Raw genomic sequence first — 25,620 nt, forward strand, 5'->3', positions numbered from 1 at the left:
TTTTTTTAGGACTTGTCATTCTCCTGTTCTAAAATGTAAAAAAGAAAATGGTGGGGGAAGGAGAAAAGAAAAGGTAAAGTAAAAGGTATACTCATGGTATTTAGACCTAGTGGACAGTATTTAAAAGCCCACACATGAAGCAACTTGTTGTTGGTTTAAAGAATAAGTAAGTAAATGACTAGCAGATTGGGACCTTTTATGGCAGAACAATGCAGGGATGAACTGAGGGCATTAGTCTCCGAAAGAAAGCTGGACCCATTACTAGTAATTATAGTTAATCAGCAACAATTGTCTTGACTAAGATACAGATCAAGATTGAGCACTAACCCAACAGGACTAATGGGGGTAATGGAGGATGAAGAAATCCTGATTGAACTCAGCAAGGCATTGAATAACCAGAGCAGATGATGCATTTTCAATCTGTTACTTTAGTCCAGAAAGCACTAGCTTTCTTCAAATCAGGGGTCCATGGTTGTAAATCTCAACATAGAAATTGAAAAGTGGTTAATGTTTAGCATAATGAGTAATATTTATTTATATGGCCCACACAACATTCGCATGGTGGCACTGTCTTTTAATCCTTGCTACTGAAAATGTGGTTTGAGGACCAACCAAATTGACATCTCCTGGAAGCTGGTTAGGTATTCAAACTTTCAGACCATATCCCAGGCCAACATAGCCAGAATCTGCTGGTGACAGGATTCCCCCAGGTGATTCCTGTGCACTTTAAAGTTTAAGAAATACTGATACTCTAAATTGAGGGATCCTGGAATCTAATTATTGTGTTGCCACACATTAGTTATCCAGGGATAGTTTCTTAGAAAGGAACAAACTATAATAACTTGCACTCCAGTTTATGATAAAACTAGTGTATTTGAGAAGAAAAAGTCATTTTTCTAGTGCTTATTTAATCCCAGACCACATTAATGCTCACAAAAGGAGAGGTAAAAGGTCTCCTCTGGGAAGGAAGAGCTGGGTTGGTCTATGTATACAGAGCATAGAACACAATGTCTTCCATTAAATTAGAATTTTTTTGTTTGTATTGCAACAATCTCTGCCAAGAAGCCAATGTGTGTTACACAGATAATAATTCATTTTTACGTCTCCAACTAGATAACCAGAGCCATCTTTCCTTTTTCATTCAATATGGGGAGAACATCTGAATCCTGAGAAAATTAAGTGATTTGGACCACTTGTTCAGTGGAAGTTTTGAGACCAAAAAGTAAAATCTTTCGTTTCCCACCACTCCATACAATGCACTAGATTTAGTGAATGTCAAGGTCTCACCTAAAGTATTAGATCTTCACCTTCACTAGATGAATATAATACCAGATTGTTGAATTGCATACATTTTAACTTTGGCCTGTGGATCTCAGGTATTTATATTGTACATTTAAGTTAATTTTGATGAGCATTCTTAAAGAGTACAAGATATTTATGTATTTATTCAGATAACTGCAAATACAAAAGGAAGGATGTGAGCTCACATATATTAAAATTCTGCTATGCTTTAGTTACTTTACAATTGTATCATTTATTTCCATTAAAAATAAGACAGACAACAGGCCCAAAATGGAGTCGCTTATGCTAAGCCTCATGTCACTAAACAGACTGAACTTAATTACAGTTTGGCCTCTCCCAGAAATGGAATCTTAAACCAGTCAATCAGGAATCTCCTGGTCAGTACTAGTGATGTAATCTGACTGATAGACTCCTGCCATTCCCCACAAGGAAGTGACCTTGCTGCAAACAACCTACTGTTTGGCTAATATAGCTGCCTCGTTTCTGTTCCCTTCTACCCATAAAAGTCTTTCATTTCATATAGGTCCTTGGAGCTTCTTTTTATCTGCTAGATGAGATGATGCTTGATTCATGAATCATTCAATAAAGACAGTAGGATCTTTAAAATTTGCTCTGCTAAATTTTGTGTTGTTACAGTTTTTTTAAACATTTCTGCCAACAGCACTTGATGATAAAGAACTTATCCTCATTTTTCCCACGTGGAAACTGAGGCTAAAGAAGGCTAAATAAATAATTTACCTAATATGGTAAGTAGAAATGAATGCAAATCATGTCTGCTTGATAGGAAAACTCTCTATTTACCATATTCATTTGGCTTGATGAGGATTTCTGTCCATATTCTACACCTTTGGAAAGTAATCATTATCCTTATCCAAGAAGAGCTAAAAAGAGTACAAGAAGATTTTATTACAAATAGAATAAACTCTTGCTCCATACCTTCTGTCTTCTTCTTCTCCCATAGCCAAATATTCTAAATTCTCAAATTTACTTCTTCTTGCTCTTGTATCCAGTTGTCTATATAATATTATTATCTGTAATTATTAAATCAATTTTAGATGTTAAGTATTTATTTTACGTTTTAACAGTTGAAAACTTAGCTCTTTTTAATTTTTTTTTAATGTTTTATTTTATTTTTGAAGGAGAGAGAGAGAAACAGAGTGCAAGCAGGGGAGGGGCAGAGAGAGAGGGAGACACAGAATCTGAAGCAGACTCTGAGCTGTCAGCACAGAGCCTGATGTGGGGCTTGAACTCACAAACCGTGAGATCCTGACCTCAGCCAAAGTCGGACGCTTAACCAACTGAGCCACCCGGGAGCCCAAAGACTTAGCCCTTTTTATATTTTCCACCTTTCTCTAACATTTTTATTGCTCTTGAGGCTAAGCAGTATCTTGTTTACTTAATTTTTTTTTCATTTTATTTGAGAGAGAGAGAGAGAGTGCATGTGCACAGGTAGGGGAGGGGCTGAAGGAGAGGGAGAGAGAGAATCCCAAGCAGGCTCCATGCTCAGCACAGAGCTTGAAGCAGAGCTAGACCTCATGACTGAGATAATAATGTAGGCCAAAATCAAGAGTCAGATGTTTAACTGACTGAGCCACCCAGGAGCACTTAATTTGTTCAGTTTCATATGTGCTAACCAACCATTTGTTTCCAAAAGCTCCAATGGATCTTGCAAACACTACGTAATAATAATTATTCAAAGTGCTCAAATTCTTTTTAAAATCAGTATTCTGCACCGCCCCCCCCCCCCCACACACACACAAAGGGACTCTCCTTCCAACGCCCTCCATCTCTTGCTAAACTTGATAGTTTTCTCTGGAGTTCTGCTGCAGAGTTTATAATCCCCAGACTCCCTTCCCTCTTTCCAGGGCTTGATTCCCTGTTTTCTGGATTGGATGTTTCTTTTCTTTTGGTTGACCTATCATATTGCTAAAGTATGCCATATACTAGTTCCCTGAGAAATGATTTTTGGGAGATACATATTCTGAATTGTTGCATGTCTGAAAATTTTGGGATTCAGTTGAGGGTCTAGCTGATATTCTAGTTATGTATTTGCTGTATAAGACATTACACTGAACTTTAGTGGCATAAGGTAACAACTATTTTATTATGTTCACTAATTTTGTGGATCAGGAATTTAGGCAGGCACAGTGAGGATGGCATATCTTAGCTCCACAATGTCTCATATCTGAGCTGCAAAGGCTTAAGGGGCCATGAAACAGTCAAACGGCTGAGCTACAATCATTAGGAGTTTCCTCATTCACAGAGCTGGTACTAGATTGGGTTCAGCTGATGGACTGATGTGCCTAACCAACATAATCAGTATAAAATTCTAGGTTTAAAAAATCATATTTTTCCCTTTGGAATTTGAAACACTCAATAGGAATATCTAACCTGGAAACCAGTGATTTTCAGTTTCATCTCTTTTCTTTTGGATTTGTTAAGAAAATTTTGCATTTCATTGTTCTTTTTTTTTAAGCTTATTTTTGAGAGAATGTGTGTACATGTGCAAGCTGGGTAGGGGCAGAGAGAGAGAGAGGGGAACAGAGGATTCTAAGTGGGCTCTGTGCTGACAGCAGAGAACCCAATGTCAGGTTTGAAATCATGAACCATGAGATCATGACCTGGACTGAAGTCAGATGCTTAACCAGCTAAGTCACCCAGGTTTCCCAGATTTTCTCTTTTTTTTAGTTTCTGAAATTTATATTGGTTGTATACTGCTTTTTTAACTTGATCTAATTCTTGTATGTTTCCACTTCAGTTATCCATCTTTTTGTTATTTAAACTTCCTAGATTTTTTCAGATTCACCTTATCATTTAAAAATTATATTTTTAATATGTAGGAGCTCATTTTGTTCTCTGATTAATTTTGTTCATAGCATTCTACTTCTGGATCATAGATTAAGTATCTTTTCTTTTTTATTTGATGGTATTAATAATGCTGTTGATAAATTTTGTATGTTACCTGAGTTATCTTTATTTCATCTAAATTATTTCCTTTTTTATTTGTTTTAGTCTCTCTGTTTGAAGATTTTTCTCAAAGCCTTGGTAATCCTTTATCTTCAAGAATGTGACCTAAAAAAAAAATCATGAAAATAATTTGCGCATTTGTGCGGTGGTGGTAATAGAATTCTAGAGGCATTCTAGAGGAAATTTCTAGCATTTTCACAGAAAGATGACAAATATTAATCCCTATGTAGATCTTTTCTCATTTAGTTTCTCTAATGAAGAACCCCCACCACTCTCTTGTAGTAGAAGTATATACCTAGATATCAGTGCTCTGGGAGCAGTATGCAGTAAGGAGACTGAGAGGCCTCACTACTCATGTGCAGATTTTATTTAATCCTTGTTTTTATTCTGGCACCTGACTTCCCTCTTCCACTGTCCCTGGTATGTCTCTAGTTCCATTTTTGTTTCTGTTTTTGTTTTTTATCAAGTGAAGTTATGGAATTTCACAAGATTTGGAAGTATTAATAATGGTGGGAGAAAGAGATCTGTGATCTAACCCCTCCCAATTAAAACTTCCAACCAACCTGTCTCTTGAATCCAAGCCTAACCCTTTCCTTTTATGTTATTTAGTTCTGGCAAGAAATAAGATTTTATGAGTTCAAGGCAGATGGGCTCAACTTCTCTTTATTATTCCCATCCATTTAACTTTCAGTTCCATCTCTTCTGTCATGTAAGTTACCTCTCCTTCCTCCATTTTCCAGCTTCAAAATGAGTTGAGCAATTATCTGCTTATGATCAATCACCTCTCTTGTTTTCTCTGTTCTTTTGGTTTGCATCTTTTCTTTTTCATTTACTATTACCTCAATGTGTTTTATGGAGGCAGTGGTAGGCAAACACATTTTGTTCTGTGGAGCGGTCTGAATATAATAATAAATGAACTTCAATTCTCACAGGCTTAAAATGCAATTCATTCCTACCTTTCACACAAGGAAATTCATCACAGTCTAATGGGGGTGGTGGTCCAGTGCAATGGGGTACTCTTCACCATGGGGTCATTTGGGAATCCAGCTCCCTTTCAGTTTGATGCTCTACCACCAACCAGGGCCTTGACAGCCTACTGGATCCTCTGCACGTTAGGAGAAAAGAGTCTATGTTCTTTCCTACGTCTAGGGTGGAGATAACTGCGGACTAAGGAGTTACATGTCACATTTGTACACATGGCTATGACTAAGCTTAAGAGAGGTTCAAAAATGCAGTCTGGCTGTGCCCCTGTGAAGAAAGGGAAATAGGTTTGTTGAGCATCCAACTTATGCTGCTGGACACATCTATTCTATCTTCTACTTAATCAGAAGTTTCTAACATATTTTCTTTCCAAAATGTACTCATCAGGTAAATACATAGGAGAACATAGTTCAGTTTCTAATTTCTGGGAATTTAATTTACTTGGGAAAGAGGAATCTAATTTTAATTTTTAATCATCTGAGTGTAATTTCTCCATCTTTAAACTGAGGTGGTTCCTGGTACCCTTCTACTTGCATGACCTTTTTGAAAAATACTAAAATAATTTACATTTAGGATATTCTGTTAATATCTTGGAGGAAAGTCACCATGGAAATGTAAAAGGACAAAACATTTGTTAAGGGGGGAGATTAAGAAAACAAAATTTGTTATTTTTCCCTGACAAGTTTAAATTATTGGTTCTGCTACATAAACTCTAGACTGGGTTATCTAGATGGCTATCCTGCCTGACATTTTACCCACTTATAAATTTGGTTCTCCAGCTTTAACTAATTGTAAACTTTAATGTCAAGTACTATAATTAATTTTTTTCTGGAAAACTGGATTTTATCAACTATGTATCTTGTTGAGAAGCTCCTTTTGCAAATACTAATGCTCATTCTATGAAACCCATGTCCATGCATGTCTGGCTACACAAGTTTTGTGTTAGGTAAAGCAACCAAAGTAATCCGTTCATATGAACAACCTTTTTAAATGACATACTTCTCTTGTACATGAAGAGCAGCCTTTCATTTAATGCCAGTATCACTCCTTGACAGTAAGTTGAATGTTTAGATAGGCAATAACTCTTCTATTTTTTTCACTTGTCAGTTCTCAAATTGTTCCAAGAAAGCAAGCTCAGTGACAGAGAACAAATATGTGAAAAATCTGTCCTATTCTCTATAAAGGTGGGTTCTGGAGGCACAGCCAGATGCAATTGGGTGCATATAAATATTTTAAAGTTTTTATCATTAGTTTATATACATTTTCTATTAGAGTCAATAATATATTTTTTACCTTTAACTTAAAATATTATTCTCCTTCCAAAACTGTCCAATTACATTATGCTCAAGGATATATAATTAATTTTTTTTAATTGTTATTATGTTTATTTATTTGGAGAGAGAGAGAGAGAGAGAGTGGGGGAGGGGCAGAGAGGGAGACACAGAATCTGAAGCAGGCTCCACGCTCTGAGCTATCAGCGCAGAGTCCAACATGGGGCTCAAACTCATGATTGTGAGGTCATGGCCAGAACCTAAGTCGGATGCTCAACTGACTGAGCCACCCAGGCTCCCCAAGGACAAACTATTTTTTTTTTTAATTTTTTAACGTTTTATTTATTTTTGAGATAGGGAGAGACAGAGCATGAATAGGGGAGGGTCAGAGAGAGGGAGACACAGAATCAGAAGCAGGCTCCAGGCTCTGAGCTGTCAGCACAGAGCCCGACGCGGGGCTCAAACCCACGGACTGCGAGATCATGACCTGAGCCGAAGTCAGCCGCTTAACCGACTGAGCCACCCAGGTGCCCCAGGACAAACTATTTTTATTCCTGTGACCATGCTTTGTATTACTCACCCAGTTTGACTGAAAAAAAAAATAGTGAAAATGCATTATAAATATCAGCGTTTCCTCTCCCTATTGTGGAGAAGATGGCAAAAATCTATGACTTTTCACTTCAAACTGTGTGCAGCTACTCTTTATTTGCTGTGTCAGTGGTTTTATGTCTATGCAGTGACTGATAGCAGATAATTTAGATAATAACCCAGTTATTTGTTTTATCTTTCTATTATACCGATTGGAGCAGCCTTTTTTTCAGATTTTTTTTCTGTATACTAGTTGAGCTCACAATTACTGTAAGAACTGTGGGATCCTGCTGAGATGTACAAGCAGATTGGAAAATGTTCATTGGCTAATTGCATGAGCTTTGCATTATGTGGGATGTTGAACAATGCCTTCTATTTGTATTATTATAATATCATCACTGCCTTTATAAGAAAAAGTGATAGAGTTGAAATCTTATACCTTTAATCGTAAACTATAGGTCATATTCTACTAGATGATGCCATTAAATAGCACCTTTCAAAATGATAAAATATTAGATAATAATTAGAATCTAAAACATTTGCAGAGATTTATCAAACACTTATGAAATGTGTAGACATTGGGACTTCATTTTAAATTTCCTATTGGCAGTTCAAAAATTGAACCTGTCTGCTCATGCTTTGTCCATCACCATTTTTCAAACTTTCTTCTTAAAAAAATTTTCTTTATAAAAGATTCTTCTTCAGTATTTTTCAGCCAATATTTTCCCGGTTTCTCCTCAAGCTTTTCAATTGTTTACTCCTAGCTTTTCCAGCATCAATTTTTTCCAATATTTCTTACTCTTGTTTTACTTATGTCAGATTTTCCTTAAAAAGAAACATAATTTTTTAGGTTGGATCATATGAAATTACTGATAATTAACTGTCTTTTGACCTACAAAAATGACAATTTTATGATTCAATCTAAAAGTAATAATTCCATCCTATAGGCTATTTCTTCAATGTTAGATTTCTCAAGCATGGCATTTAGTTTCTCGCAATTAAATATATTATCATTTGTTATCATTGTCATTATAATAACTCTTGTATCTCAAACTACTTCATCTGGATCCCAAAGGCCACCAACACTCCTGCATTGCCTAATTAAGTTACCTCTTCTAAATACTCTTTCTCTTTGCTCTCTGCAACTTTTGGATACATTAGCATTTCTAGAGAAACTTAAGCACTCTGAATGCTTTAAACTGCCCCCCACCCATGTTTATTTACTTTTGAGAGAGAGAGAGACAGCAAGAGCAGAGTAGGGGTAGGGGTGGGGAGACAGATATTCTGAAGCAGGTTCTTCATTGTCAACACAAAACTCAAGGTGGGGCTCAAACAATGAACTGTGAGATCATGACCTGAGCTGAAGTCAGATGCTCACCCAACTGAGCCACCAAAGAGCCCCTAATCACTCTGATGCTTTAATATCCTGATAGTCCATCTACCTTTCTGTCCTTTCTTCTTTAGCATCTCCATGGCTCCTTTTGCTCTGTTTTTATTGTGAGTCTTCCCCATGTCAGTCTGTGGACCCGCTTTCTTATGGCTTTAATCTTTTTTTTTTTTTTTTTTGAGTCTTCCACCATGCTCATTGTATTGATGATTGTTATGTGCTACTTTGTGTCCTCTAAAATTCATATGTTGAAGCTCTAAGCACCAGTACCTCAGAATGTGACTGATTGGAGATAGGGCTTTCAAAGAGGTGATGAAGTTAAGATGAGGTCCTTAGGATAGCCCTAATCCAATCTAGTATCCATAAAAAAGAAGAAATGTGGACTCACAAAATGACCCAGGGGATGTACACATATAGAGAAGAGACCACATGAGGGCATATAGTGAAGGCAGCTCTCTACAAGGCTCATCTGCATCCTTATTAGCAAGCCAAAGAAAGAGGCACCAAAAGACACCAAATATGCTGACACATTGATCATGAACTTCCGGTCTTAAGAACTGTGAAAAAATAAATTTCTGTTTAAGCCAGTCACCCAGTCTGTGGTATTTTGTTATGGCAGCCCTACCTAGCAAACTAAACAATGATCTATGTCTTCTTCACTTTTATTTTCCTATGGATTAGAAATCCTGGTAGATGTTTCATAATAAACAAATGGTGCTTGAACAAATTTGGAGAACTTTATGGATATAAAACCACTGTATTGAGATTTGTAAGGCACATAGGATATTAAAGACTCAGATGTTCTGCAGTAAAGGATTATTTTGATTCAATGCTTCTCAAATTTATACTTATTTAGCCATGACTACTTTTTCTTTTATTTTTATATCTTATTTAATACCTTATAACATCCCATGGAACATATTTTGGAAAATGCTATTCTGTGTCTCTGACTGTAACCTCAGAGCTCATATTTTCAGTTCTGAATCTCTACTTTGTCTAATAGTTAATTTCTACCTTCATACCATTGTTTTCTCTCAAAACCTTATTTGATTTTCTGTATTGTGTAAATCCAGTTTCTCTATTATCCAAGCTCAAACCCTGTGCCATTTCATAATCTTCTCTGTTTCCCACAGTAAACAAGGTAAAAAGTCCTGACAATTCTTCTGTAGGCACTGATTCCCTCATATCATTCTAGAGCAGGAATCTGTCATGATATGTTTGGTTTATTGCAATAGGTCCCTTACTGACCTTGGCTTTTTTTCTCTTCATGCTGGGCCATACCACATGACTCAAATTTCCAACATTCTTTAATTCTTAAAATTACTTTTTCCTTAATTACCTGCTGATACAAAACCTTTTATTATTCCCGATTATCATTGGTTTATTACAAACTTCTTTGCTTCATATTTAAGATTGCTTTGAATTTGATTCCAGCTTCTGTTTTTCTGCATTATTCCTCTAGTAGAGTTCTCTGTTCTATCCAGAATCATCCGAAATTTCTTTAATTCAGCTGGGTTCAGCAAACATTTACTGAGTACCAGTTAGATTGACAGTCTGTGAATATCTAGTGAGTCAAATACTTTGCTAGTTCTGCAAGGGTTGCTCACTTCCTACCTCCCCTCCCCTTTGAACACTTCTTCCTTCCCAACATGGGATGTAATGTAACAGCCATTGTGACTCATTCGTTCATCTCATAAATCCTGAGCACATATTTTCCTCAATCGATCTACACAGGGACTGGGGGCTGATACACCCATCATAAATTGAAAATATTGTAAGTAAAACTACATTTAATACACCTTATTGGTAGAATGCAATAGCTTAGCCTAGCGTACCTTAAATGTGCTTAGAACACTTTCATTAGCCTGCAGTTGGGCAAGATCATCTAAGACAAATCCTGTTTTGTAAGAAAATGTTGACTATCTCATGTAATTTATTGAACATTCTACTAAAAGGGAAAACAGGATGATTGTATGGGTGCAGAATGGTTGCAAGTGTATCAGTTTTTTACCCTGTTTTGTGTGGTTGACTGGGAGCTGTGGCTCACTGCCACTGCCCAGCATCACAGAAGAGTGTTAGAACATGTATCACTAGCCTGGGAAAGAATGGAATTTCAAAATTTGAAGTACAATTTCTACTGAATGCATACTTTTTTTACACCATTGTGAAGTCAGAAAATCATAAGTCAAACAATCGTAAGTCACAGATCATCTGTATTTACTTACTACTTGATCAAGTCCCTGGGGATACAACAAGAACTCAAAGCTCCCAGTAGGAGTGAAAGACAGAAAAGAAAACAAATAAGCATTTTAGACATTCATATACGCCATGAAAACAATATATTCATTTGATAGAGAGTGACAGCTGGGAGGAATAAATAATAAGCTAAGGCAGAAAGACTGAGAAGGAATCAACCTGGGAAAATCTGAAGTAAGAGGATTACTGTCAGAATAATTGCAAAGGTCCTGAGGCATGTTAGAACTTGAATGTTTACAAAGTAAACCAAATTACGAACAGTTGACTTTTAGTATTCTAGAATTAACAATGGATGATTATGCCTATGTTCTTAATTAGCAGGTCTTTTATTTCTCAGTGACTGTCATTAAATCTTCCTATTCGTCCCAAGCCAAGACCAAGTCTCCTCTATAAGATTCCGTGGCAGTGTGTTCTCTGGCAGACTCTAGGTTCTCAGAATGCATTTGATTGCTCATTGTCTACTAATATAAATATTTTTTTGTATTGATAGCTAGTATTGTGCTATTTAACATTTTAAATAATGTATATATATTTTGCTTTACTGTTAAAATTATAAACTTAATGAAAATAATATATGTTTTCAAACACCCAGTAGCTGCCTTTCAGAGTGTGATTGAACATAGAAGTTGTCTTTGTAGACCTTGCATTCTAGAGCAGAAAAAAAACCCTGAAAATAATTGTGGCATACATGGACATAGAGTAATTGAGAATAGAATCCATATTTGAGTCTTGAGACATTAATTTTTATTTAAAAAATTTTTTTTAAATGTTTTATTCATTCTTGAGAGAGAGAGAGACAAAGCATGAGCAGGGGAGGAGCAGAGCGAGAGAGGGACACAGAATCCGAAGCAGGCTCCAGGCTCTGAGCGGTCAGCACAGAGCCCGACGCGGGGCTCGAACTCACAGACTGTGAGATCATGACCTGAGCTGAAGTTGGATGCTCAACTGACTGTGCCACCCAGGCACCCTGAGTCTTGAGACATTTAAGCAATAAAACAAATTGTGGTATTCTGCTACTTCAATCTATAGCTGTGGTCAGAAAATATCAAAGTGGAATCATACATTAAGCTATTCCAAGAAAATATTATATATAGGCATTATTGCCATTTATGGTGACTACATGGTGAAAAGGAGAGGCAGACACTGAATAGCCCAAGCCTACCCGTGAGATCTTGACCCACATTCTGCCCTGTTTAACCACTTCCAAAATGATCTTTAGGGGATGTGTGTGTAGAGCAAATCAGACAAAAAACTCTTAACTTCTGAATGGGTGTTGATACCAACTTCTGTGCAATTTCCAGGTAAAGTTTACTAGACCACCTGTGAGTTATAAGCTCACTCTTGTCACTTTAGCTCGAGTTCTAGACAAAAATGCCAGCTTGTCACATTTCCCCAACCTGTCTAATTTTGGCATTAAAGGGATTAATGCCGTTAGTTTTGATTGGGTTCAAGAAGGACAAGGAAGAGAAAGCAACAATTGAAAGAAGGAAAACTAATCTAAATTCTGGAGCAGAGTTTACCTAAACTTCCAAATTCAATACAAACAGCAGTGGTGGAGAATGAGGGAGAAAGAAATGTGTCCTGGTCTATTTTCAAGAGGAAGGCAGTATGAGTTCCTTTTATTGCATGAGTCTCAGGGTAGTATTAAAAGAGGAAATTATTCAAAAAAGAATAAAGGGAGGGAAAGAGAAAACCATAAAGACACAGGAGATACTACTCACTTATATATGGCCCACCTCAGACCTATTCTACTCTGGAGCTTCTTTTTCACCTCCAACCCCAGTAGAGTGTGTAACCAACCAATCATGGGGCTGTAGATTACAGAGTACTATCACAGATGCAATAATTGCTTCTGACATAGTGTAAATTAACTCCTAATGCTTAAGGATGTTACAATCTGGGTTTATCTTGCTCCTTCATTCACTAGCTGGCATGTTGGGCTAATTACTTGTCAATGTATAACGGAGATAATTATTCCCTCATGGTGTGGACATGAGCGTTATATGAATACCGTGCCTAATATGTAGTGAATGTTCAACAAATTATTTGCTGTTATTCTTATCATTATACCTTGCTCCTTTGGATACAAAATATATATTATGGAATTATAGAATTTAATATTTACCTCTCAAGTACTAAGAACAATAGCTTTCGCTTGTGATTCAAGTGCCCTGTACTTGTAAAGATAATTGCTTTTACTTAGAAGTTGCTTGCATGTTTTCTTAAATGGCAAAGATCTCTTGGATCCCTGCAGCATGAATCAAAAAGGTATGATATATCTAGCCTTATAATGTGACAGGAAAAATAGCCAATATTTACTCTATATGATGGTATTATCTAACTTTTATTACCAAAAATAAATAGTGAAAGGACCTAATAAGTAAAAGAAATCTTTCGAAGGAGAAGTTCCTGAAATGTTAAGTGCCAATGCTGGTGTTCTAGTTATTTAGTTCAAGAAATCTCAGTGTGCCCATTTGAAAGGTCAGCTAAAAAGGGCTCGTTCTGCAGAAAAAGTACAACGAGGAACACAGGACAGCAATTAATTAGGTTTTCCATTTTAAGAATAATAAAACTATTAATAGTCCTGATAATTTTCTATAAGGATTTACTTACTTCTTATTCTTGGTATCTCAAGTGCTAGCACTTTTTTAAAATTTCTCAAGTAATTTCGATCTCAAATCTGTAACAGATCAAATCTGATTTAAGGTTTATGGATATGTTAAAATAGTTAAAATTTAAAGTAATATTAAATTATTGATGTCTGTCCGCCATAAGTTTTCCTTATTTCTGTATTCAAATATCATTTTTATTTTGTGTGCTTCTCTTCTCTGCTACTCCGAAGAGGGAGAGCAGATTTTGAACCCAGGTTGTGACTTGAAAAATAATGTCACATCACTTTGGACCTACATCCATCATTCTGGATATCTAGAAAAAAAAGACAGAAAATATTTCATTTTTTCAAAGGGAAGTGTTGTTTGCAACCATCTGTGAAATATTTCTTGTGAAATTTTAAGGTGATTTGATCAATCTTATAAACATTAGACACCTAATTTCAATCTTTACACATGTGAACTTCTAAAATTATAGAGTGTGAGGTCATGACATAGAACATTTTATTGCAGTTTCTGAAAATTGTAAGAGATACAGTATATAAATATACAGTATATAGGTATTTTTAAAAGGGGAATAATAATTTTTATTGAACACACACCATATTTTCAACTGATGTGCTTTGTTTGTATTCAGTTTTTAAGTTGTTACAGTATCTGGATGTCTTCTTTGGAAAAGTGTCTATTCATGTTTTCTGCCCATTTCTTCACTGGATTATTTCGTTTTTCGGGTGTTGAGTTTAGTAAGTTCTTTATAGCTTTTTGATACTAACTCTTTATCTGATATGTGATTTGCAAATATCTTCTCCCATTCCATCAGGTGCCTTTTAGCTTTGTTGATTGTTTCCTTTGCTGTGCAGAAGCTTTTCATCTTGATAAGGTCCCAATAGTTCATTTTTGCTTTTATTTCCCTTGCTTTTGGAGATAAGTTAAGTAAGAAGTTGCTGCGGCCAAGGTCAAAGAGGTTATTGCCTGTTTTCTCCTGTAGGATTTTGATGGTTTCCTGTCTCACATTTAAGTCTTTCATCCATTTTGAATTTATTTTTCTGGATGGTGTAAGAAAGTGGTTCAGTTTCATTCTTCTGCATGTTGCTGTCCAGTTCTCCCAGCACCATTTGCTAAAGAGACTGTCTTTTTCCCATTGGATACTCTTTCCTGCTTTGTCAAAGATTAGTTGGCCATATATTTGTGGATCCAATTCTGGGTTCTCTATTCTATTCCATTGGTCTATGTGTCTGTTTTTGTGCCAGTCCCATACTATCTTGATGGTTACAGCTTTGTGATACAGGCTGAAGTCCAGGGTTATGATGCCTCCAGCTTTGGTTTTCTTTTTCAACATTATTTTGGCTATCCGGGGTCTTTTGTGGTTCCATAAAAATTTTAAGATTGTTTGTTCTAGCTTCTTGAAGAATACTGGTGCTATTTTGATTGGAATTGCATGGAATATGTAGACTGCTTTGCGTATTATCGGAACTTTAACAGTATTGTTCTTCCAATCCATGAGCATGGAATGTTTTCCCATGTTTTGTGTCTTCTTCAATGGCACATGAAAAGATGCTCAACATCACTCATCATCAGGGAAATACAAATCAAAACCACATTGGGATACGGCCTCACACCAGTCAGAGTGGCTAAAATTAACAACAGATGTTGGCGACGATATGGAGAAAGGGGAACCCTCTTGCACTGTTCGTGGGAATGCAAACTGGTATAGCCACTCTGGAAAATAGTGTTCAGGTTCCTCAAACAAATTAAAAATAAAATTTTCCTATAACCCAGCAGTTGCACTACTAGGAATTTATCCAAAGGATACAGGAGTGCTGATTTGAAGGGGCATATGTACCCCAGTGTTTACAGCAGTACTATCAACAATAGTCAAATTATAGAAAGAGCCCAAATGTGCATCCCCTGATGAATGGATAAAGAAGAAGTGGTATATATATACAATAGAATACTACTCGGTGATAAAAAAAGAATGAAATCTTGTCATTTGCAGCAATGTGGTGGAACTGGAGGGTATAATGTTAAGCAAAATAAGTCAGTCAGAGAAAGATAGATATCATATGATTTCATTCATATGCAGAATTTGAGAAACTTAACATATGACTGTAAGGAAAGGGAAGGAAAAATAAGTTAAAAATAGAGAGAGAGGCAAACCATAAGAGACTTAAATACAGAGAACTGAGGATTGATGGGGGTGGGGGATTGGGAGGCAGGGAAAATGCCATTGAGACATTGAGGAGGGCACTTGTTGGGATGAGCACTGGGTGTCATATGTAAGTGTTGAATCATGGGAATCTACTCCTGAAGCCAAGACTACACTATATGTTAGCTAACTTGAGAATAAGTAATAAAAAATTATTATAATAACCCTATGTAGATATTCAGAAAGGTTAAGAAACTTACCCAAGTTTATTTGATCAATAAGAAATAAATCTAAAATATGAACTTTGGTAGTCTAATTTTAGAGTATGTAGCCAGCCAGCTAAGCTCCAAAATTCCAGTCATATAGTGACATTGAGTCACAATAATTTCCATACGCAAGGAAGATGTTACGTTCTATTAATGTACATTCAGAAAATAGAGTCACACAGCCACTAAATGTGAGCACAGGACAGTGAAAATGCCACCCACTAGCTGGTTTCATGAGACATATTGCAAGGAGATTAACTGGATAATTTTAACTGACCTTGAAAAGAAGCTATTAAAGTGCCATAATCTCAATACCATGGAATACTTTCAGACACATATTCGGACAAGGACACATTTCTTTTAAGATAATGCAGGTCTTCTGAGAGATTGACAAGAATGAAACTGAGAAGTTGATGCTATATGCAGTATTTGTTCCCTCACTAGACCATTCTTGATTGTATTTAAAACTCCACCTTTTGCCTCTCTCAGGTTTGAATTCAGTGACATTCCCCTCTCTCTAAATCTGACTCAAAGGCCTAATGATAGCATAATCAGGTGTGTGTAGATACCAGATCTCTAGGCAAGGACATAGTATATGTGATTATTCACTTTTCACATGTACATAAAAAGTAACACGTCATTTAAGGACTCAAATTAGGTGATGCAGCATTTACGCAAAAATTTCAAATTCCACATTTAAGATGAGCCAAATTCTTTTCCTGCTAAGCAGAACTTAATTTAGTAGTTAATAAGCTAATTTATTGATAACTATTTATGAATATAATGCATTCCATATACTACTCATGATTTCTAAAAGCAACATTGTACCTTTATTAATTGGCATAAAATAACTTCAGGAAGTAATGGTTGCATAGGTAGAAGAACAAGCAGAGACATGGTGGCCAAGGAAGGAGAGAGTTCCAAGAAGGACATAGCTCAAACTGCCACGTAGCACACAAGTCAGAAGAGGACATTTATCTCTAGGCCTATGCTTGTGTACAACACTTTCTTATCTCTGGTGTCACTTAAAAAATTCACGAAATGTTTGCTGCTGATGGCCATGGTACTTCATAGTTATTTCCACTTGAACGTGTGGTTCTGACGAGTGGAACCATTTTAAGACTTAAGACAAAATGCTGTCCTAGAAGTAAAATCAATGTTGAATTTGGAAAAGAGTTGTGTACTTGGTCAACCTATAGTCTTAGAAATCTTCAAATGTTAGAGTATAAATTCATACAATCCTTATTTGATGGATGAGGAAAATGAATCCCAGAGAGTTAGATGCTTTTCTTTAGATAGAGCACCCAGAGTTATGACTACAGTGAAAGTTGTTGTTGTTGCTGGTCGTGATGGTGGTGTGTATCCATGTGTGCCTTGCTATGTAGAATGAGGTAATAAAGAAACCTCTTTCCTTCCTCTTCTTCTTCACCTTTGACTTTCCTCATCTTCTGATTGGCCATTCACATAATCATTAAAAGATTAAAGGGTGGGAGATCTTCATCTTCAATGGTTCTGGACAGTTCTAAGCTGCCTGACTTGGACAGGTCATTTCACTTGCTTAGTATATATATTGAGCATTTTTCATGAACTAGAATAGAAGACTGAGAATAAAGGTGGCCAAAACGCATTTCTTGTCCTTATGGATACTGAAGCTTAGTAGGAGGTACAGAAATTAAGCCAATAATCACACAAATACATATATAATACATTGCCTATAATGAGTGATAAAAAGCATGTGGGATTATTAGAACAGATGACCCTGCAGGATGGGGTAACAGAGAAGGCCTTTTGGAGCATGTCATATTTAAACTGAAGGACAAGTACCAGTTGCATTGTGAAAAATAGGCAAATGTGTTTTCCAGACAGAGGGAAGGGCATGTAACACTGAGGTTCCAAAAAAGACCTGAGTCAGAGTGTTGAGTTAGGGGAGAGTAGCACAGCATGAGGCTAAAGAGGTGTGCAGATGCTAGATAATTGATAGGATTCTGGGCCCCATTAGTGTTTTGGACTTTAGCTTAGGTCCAATGGAACGGTTTTGAAAAGCTTTAAGCAAGGGTTTTAACAAGATCTAGTTGGTATCTTAAGAACATCTATTTAGGTGATATGAGGAGGATTGATGGGGAGAAATCAAAAACCGAATTGAGCAAACAGTTGGGTTTTTTCAGTTTTAAGGAAAAAATGAAGGAAAGTTTGATAGTTTGAAGAACAATGAAGAAGGCTTTGATTGTTTAGTAGACAGAGGGTAAAGTCTTGGATTGTCAGGGTGGCAATGACAATGGACAGATGTGAACAAATTTAAGATATCTCTTTCTTCTGGACTCAATAAGTGTTTTCCACATATTCGATGTCTGGGGACAGGGCCATGTCATGGATGACTTCCAAGTTTCTGTCATGTGCAGCTGTGTGGATAAGGTGTTGTTACTGATATGAAGAACACTGGAAGAGAAGCTGCTTGGGCAAGGATTAAAGCTGGATTCTAGCTACTTAGTGAGATGAAAACAAACGCAAAGTTTCTGATGTTTAATTCCTTCAGGGAATATTTGTTTGATAAACCTCACTATAGATAAAACCCTGAAGTAGGTACTATGGCTGATGAAATTATGTTCAACACATGATTACTGTTCTTTAAGACCTTCCAGTAAGAATAACTACAGGGAATAATTTTTTGGTTACGTTGGACTTCTATTCAGCTAAGTACCAAGCCCATCTCTGAAACAGCTGATTCAGGACTTAATTTTCTCAGTTTTTTTCATTTATAAAATAAAATGATTATGCATACAACCCATCAATAGAATATTTAGCATCTGTGTTCCTGTGAGCTTATTAAGAGTGCAAAATCTCAAGTCCCATGTTAGAGCTAATAAATCAGAATTTGCATTTCTGCAAGTTATCCAGATAATTAACATGCATATTAAATTTTGAGAATTGCTGTTTTAGATGATCTCCCACCCCCAAACTGGACTTATAGAGCTAAGTCATATCCTTCCCCCAGGGAAGTTTAGGTTTGGATTTTGACCCATCTGTACCAATATATGTTAGTAGTAGAGGATGGAGAACTATGGATATAATTACCAAATCAATTCTGGAAACCAGTTGGAATGTATGTAGGGAAGCTGGCATTATCTAGATAGGAAAATGAAGTATTATATGTTCCCTCTCATTTGGTTCAAACTTGCCAACAGTAAAAACAGATATTCTAGAGTTAATCTATTGGGCCTTGATTAGGCTTCATGTTTCCATCTATCTTTGTGACAAAAAACTTTGAATCCTTGGTGAATTTGAAATGTAATAAATTTTATGGCCAATAACCCAGAGTAGGCATTAGAACAATTGTAAGTACTATATTATTTAATAAATAGTTCACAATCCACAACAATTAGATAAATATTATAATATTATTACAATATTATAATATTATTACAATACAATAAATATTATTATAATATTATAATATTATTACAATACAATAAATATTATAATTATTATAAATTATTATAATTATTTATTATTATTTAGGAGCATGTAATGGTGATAATTATATTTACAAATGAAAACTACTTGGCCTATGTTTTGTGACAAAACTAAAGATATAGATTAAAGAAAACATTATAAGGCCTTTAAAAACATTTTTTTTAATGCTTATTTTTGAGAGAGAGAGAGAGAGAGAGAGGGAGAAACTGAGTGTGAGCTGGGGAGGGACAGAAGGAGGGTGAGACACAGAATCCAAAGCAGGCTCCGGGCTCTGGGCTGTCAGCCAGAGCCTGATGCGGGACTCAAACCCACAAACCAAGAGATCATGACCTGAGCCAAATCAGAAGCTTAACCGACTGACTTACCCAGGCACCCCAGGCCTTTGAAGCGTTCAAAGTCAAAGTCATGTTATTGAATTGATGATTTCCTTTTCAACAATTTATTACATATTCTTTATAGATCAAATGAAAAAAATATAATCATACTTTAAAATTGTGATAAAATTGTTTTATTTTTCAAGCACATCTTGATTAAATATATAAGCTCTTTACTTTTTTTAAAAATGTTTATTTATTTTTGAGACAAAGAGAGACAGAGCATGAACGGGGGAGGGTCAGAGAAAGAGGGAGACACAGAATCTGAAACAAGCTCCAGGCTCTGAGGTGTCAGCACAGAGCCCGATGTGGGGCTCGAACTCACGGACCTCGAGATCATGACCTGACCTGAGCCAAAGTCGGATGCTTAACCGACTGAGCCACCCAGGTCCCCCTAAGCTCTTTATTTTTAATTAAATATGTATTAATACACTGATTAAACATCCACATTTAAGAATCAGATAATTCAGATAAAACATCCACATTTAAGAATCAGATAATTTCCTTTGTAAAGGAATTTTCACATTTTAGAAAGAATGAACTGTGAACAAATTTTTCTTTAATTTTTTTAACATTTTTTATTTATGTTTTTTGAGAGATAGAGAGAGACAGACCATGAGTGGGGGAGGGGCAGAGAGAGAAGGAGACAGATTCTGAAGCAGGCTCCAGGCTCTGAGCTGTCAGAACAAAGCCTGATGTGGGGCTCAAAACCACAAACCGTGAGATCACCCACAAACCACAAGACCATGACCTAAGCTTAAGTCGAATTCTTAACCTACTGAGCCACCCAGGTGCCCCTGAACTGAATATTTTTAAATGCTAATCTCATCTCCTGCTTTTAAAATGTTATTCAGTTTAGATAAATTGAATTTATACAGGTATTTTAAAAACATACCTACTGAGAAAAGTCAATCTCAAACTAGTATGGAAATCTTAAGATAATTTACAAATTTGTTCTTCACTAGATAGGAAGAACATATTTATTCTATGTAAATATTCTGCATAAATATTCTACATATTTATATTTCTTTTAGTTGAATCTTAAGTTTCTTTATAGGCACATGAATTACTTACCCAAATGAATATTAAATTCCTGAGAATAAGAAGCATGTTTTTCCTCTTATTTTTTTCAACAAAGCACATCATTAATTGAGATAGAACAGATACTAATAACATTAATGAACTATACTGTAAAGAAATAGGCTTTCTTAATTTTGCCCTATTTTTATGTTGATCATTTGGAGAAATTTTGAACTTCTGGAATTAAAAAACTTTGAGGTCATTTCTCTTTAATATTAAGGCTCTGGAAAACCTATTTCTCTACTGGCAGGTTTTGCATACATGATTATAAAAGAGAGTTTGCTTTTTGGTTAGTTCTCTTCACTTACAACAGAGACTAAACCAAAATATTTATAGTTCAACATTGAAGTCAGAGTTTCTTTGTAAAGTTCTCCATTTTCTTCATCTTCTTTTTTTTTTTTTTTTTGGCTTAAACTGGCGATTGGAGATACTTTAATCAATTTTTATGTGTTCATACATGCCTAATACTTCTCTCCTTTATTAAATGTATTAATAAGTCCTATAATCCTTAAAATGGATTGTGGACTCAAGCTGTCTGTGTTTTCACCTGAACTCTCCTTGGCAACCACAGAGATATACTTGCAAGACTCCAGATAAATCAGGATGTCACAAACTATAGTTAATACTTATTATCATATCAATATGTCTCAGTCTCTCTCTGTCTCTCTCTCTCTTAATACCACACTCTATGCTGGATCCAATGTTTCTAATTCAAAAGAGGATATACAGTGCTACTTTCCATGATAAATATTTAAAATATCTTAATGCCATAGGACATTAAATTGAATCCTATTATTTTGATCTCCATCATAGGGGGAAAAAAATCTACGAGTATTTATGATGGCAGAAAGAATGGATGTTAAGAGTGGTGTGGTGGAAGTGCTGGGGTGCCAAGATCAACAGTAAAAAACAGTTTAGAGTTATGGTTTAGAAATTGGATCCAGTTTTACAGATGGGTGGAGTCAATGTAGAGTCAGAGGAGAATTCCAACCCCCAAGTGAACAGAATTATTACAATAGTAAAAAACTTTTAGAGAATATACCTTTTATCCTGTTTATTTAAAAACAATGTGCCTTCAAGATATTAAATACATCTTCCCAAAGATTCCCAGTTTGTTTAATTTTAAGAGTTAAATTTAAATTAAAAAAAAATTATGCTCTCACTTGGCATAATGTTTTAACTCCAGACTGAGAGGCATTTTGAAAACATTTAGTTATAACCAAAAGAGGTAGAAATATTCTTGCTTATATTTTCCTGAATATAACCTTATAGTTCAGTAGCTAATTTGAAATGGATAGTTTTTTACTCATAAAAGTTTATATTTTAGTTTGAAATCTAGCAATATTGAATATTTTCTGTAAGAGTTTATTTACATAGAAAAACACGTATAGTTTTAAATTGAAATTTTTATAATATAGAATAGAAAACTTAAAATTTATCTTTCTTTGATTATAGATCCAAATTGACATCAAAATACTGTGTATACCTTTTTTTTTTTTTTAATGTTCATTCATTTTTGAGATACAGAGAGAGACAGACCATGAGTCAGGGAGGGGCAGAGAGAGAGAGAGAAACACAGAATCTGAAGCAGGCTCCAGGTTCTGAGCGGTCAGCACAAAACCCAACGCAGAGTTCGAACTCTCAATGTGAGATAATGACCTGAGCTGAAGTTGGACCCCCACCCAACTGAGCCACCAGGCACCCCTGTATATACCTGTTCTGAGTACTACATTTGTAATTCTACATTGTGACCATATTCAGAATTCATAAAAAAGGTTTATGGTTTCCATACATAAAATATGCATGTCTGATAAAACCAATATTTAATTACAAATTGTAAACCAACTTGCGCATAAGTTTGAACCATATCTAAGGATATTTTATATCTAAAGAAAATTTCAAAAAGTTTGAAGCTGGACCTAAGAATCTAGGAATCTAGGAATCTAGGAATAAGATATTAATAGACACTAACTATACTTACTAGATACATCTCTAAAAAAGGTAAATAATAAATTATAAAAAGTGTATTTTACTTATCATATATATTATTGCATTCTGGTGCTGAAGTTATTACATATTTGGAAGTATGCTTTATAATGTTTATAACTTAAAAGCCATGTAACTATAAAAGAAGTTCAAGAAGCTAGTTCACTAAGAATTGGGAACACCCAAGAAATAATCTTTTTCAAAACTGTTCACTTTTCTATCACCAAAGTATCCAATAGGAAATTTCTCCTGTGCTCAAAAATATACTGTTGAATTGGATGTCAGGTGGGTGAAAATATTTAATGGAGGAAATCTAGTAGATTTTCAATCTTGAAGGGAAAAAATATATGATGTACAATATTTATTAAGGTTTCATGACGTATTTTCTCCCTCTCTGTTAAAACGTAAGAAAAAACTTTACAAAATATCCAGGAACTACCATTTTTCTTTGTCCTTCCTAATGGTATATTTTACTCGAATAGTTGTTTTCCTTGGCATGGTTTTTAGAAAGCCTAGATCTTATCTAAGTTTCTCTTCTTTCCAAATAAGCCATGAAGAAAGGAAGTAAACAAAACTTTAGGAGTCAATTAGCCATCCCATTGCAGTTAGTGGTTCTAAATTTTCAGAAATAGAATTTGAAATTAAGGTATAATAAACTCCTAAAAGATTTCCTTGAGATGAGCTTACTGCTGAATGCAGTGGCAGTGTTATCTTGTTTTTCCCCTCCTACCAGGGAAAACATCTGCTTTTTCCACATAGAGTTTTCTTTACTTCTTATCATGAAATCTTCTCTCTCAGTACTGTCCTGTATCATGCTCCTGGTATGTCCTCTGGAGCACAAGTTCTATGAGATTTCTTGGTAATTGGAAACAAATTTTAAAACAATGATTATCCACAGTATATCCATAGAATTACATAACTGTTGAATAGAATCAATTTTGGTATTTTCGTAAAGTATATGTATGACATACTGTGATTTTAATCTCCTTGTGTTTGTGAATAGAAATCTAAAGCATTTGTGGTAGTGGTAAGGCAGAGAAAGACATGAGCCTGGATACATTTATTCACTCTGTCTTTAAAATTTGTTGATGAGTGGTTTATTTATAGCACACTCTGATTTCATTAGCATAAGAGACAGAATCATAAGAATGAAAAAAATATGATTATTAAGTTAAAGATGCCACATAACCAAGTTGCAAGTATTTTATATATATATATAAAATTTTATATATATATAGAAGTGTGATTTGGCTAATTTTTATTTTTTTTCAAAAGCAAGATCCACAGTTTTCAATGTCTTTTGGGTGGAGATAGGTACAGGATGGAGAAGAAGGTGGGGATGTTTTGGTTTGCATTCTATACACTATCTGGATTTTCCTACAAATCGAGACAAGTTTTTCAAATCGTTTCACATTCCTATATGAACTCACTATTACATATTTTCTCTTGCTATAGCTCTCATGATAAGTCCTGGAAATCCTGGGCAAAAGTTTTTCTAAGAGTGTGATACATTTTATGTTTCGAACTCTTGAAAAGTAAGAACTGTTTTATGTCTATGTCCTTGGATTAATAAAATTTTTCAAAAGTTAACACAATAAATACCATAGTTTTATTCCAGATGTGATGCCCATGTGATTATACACTACAGTATTATTGCAGTAAGGTGATCCAGGAAAGGCAAGGAGTAATCAGGTCAGTTTCACTTTTTACCATTATAGAGGAGTACTATTTTATTTTATTTTATTTTATTTTATTTTATTTTATTTTATTAATTTTTTAATTTTTAATTTTTTTATTTTTCAAATATAATTGTCAAGTTAGCTAACCTACAGCGTGTACAGTATGCTCCTGGTTTTGGGGGTAGATTCCCACGATTCATCATTTACATACAATACCCAGTGCTTATCTCAACAAGTGCCTTCCTCAATGCCCATCACCCATTTTAGGAGTACTTATTTTAAATGAACTTCAGCCATTCAATAGAGTGTTATGCAGGTATATTTTAACTTCCTCAATACAATAGTAGTAAATAGAGAAAGTGATCACTGACATTAGTCCCTGAAGTCTGCATAATGAATTCTCTTTTAACCTGGTGACCCATACAATTCCATGCAATGATTCAAATGACAGGAATGTTCACTTTAATACTCCTAACTATAGGTTTGGAGAGCAGTCTGTAATTAAGGGGCAGGTGATTGAGAATCATTGATAAATCCAAACAACCCCCATCATTCAGAACCTCTCGTTATGGAAGTCATTTACACAAATAACCTCTAACTGCTCTTAATTGATGTGCAAGTGTATAATTTATACTATTTTCCTCTGGACCTGCTCAACCAAAGCATTCATTTCCTGTTCAGTAATGGTGTTTGGTGCGAGATTTAGGACATTTGTGAAACATATCCTGCCATTGATATTGAACATATTGGCTGGTGACTCATGGCTGATCCCATGCAGTGATAAGGAAAAATAAAGCAAAACCTGCTTGGGGATAAACTTTTTCATATCCATATTTGAATATATCTATCTGCAATGATTTGGGAAACAAGGTGGGACATGCATAAATGGTGATATGAATAAATATTTTCACCTTGTATAACCGTAGATTCCTCCCACCTCCCTCTCTCTCCATTTGTACCCCTTACTTTCATCTATTTGTGTCATCAAAATTCATACCACGTGAAAGTAATTTTCTTTTTCCTTCTGAATTGTTCTCTTTTATTTTTCCTTTGTTTTTGGCACATAGCTAGATGACATTTCAATATTTTTAAAAGTTTACAGACACTTAAGTGGGCAATTTACAACTTAAGCATCATGTACCACAGTGAATATTGTTGCAGGTAGCTAGCCTCATTCTGAGAATACTAAAGGATGAACCTGCATCATGCTCAAGGAACATATGGAGTGTAAGATGTTCTGGGCTCTCAATTTCCTCT

The 25,620-nt window shown here is 35.3% G+C and overlaps 1 long non-coding RNA gene across 2 annotated transcripts in view; it reads left to right on the forward strand.

Moving 5' to 3' along the window:
- LOC123593782 overlaps positions 1–25,620 on the forward strand; it is a 634,051-nt gene that overhangs the window by 552,616 nt on the left and 55,815 nt on the right. Inside the window, exon 7 of one of the 2 annotated variants that reach the window (XR_006710502.1) lies at positions 10–453. The exons of the other annotated variant lie outside the window; for it this stretch is intronic. This is a non-coding gene — a long non-coding RNA (uncharacterized LOC123593782). Of the gene's footprint in view, positions 1–9; positions 454–25,620 lie in introns of those variants that run through there. 2 annotated transcript variants of the gene reach the window in all.

The sequence above is a fragment of the Leopardus geoffroyi genome, chromosome B1 (assembly GCF_018350155.1).
Source record: "Leopardus geoffroyi isolate Oge1 chromosome B1, O.geoffroyi_Oge1_pat1.0, whole genome shotgun sequence".
Lineage (NCBI taxonomy): Eukaryota > Metazoa > Chordata > Mammalia > Carnivora > Felidae > Leopardus > Leopardus geoffroyi.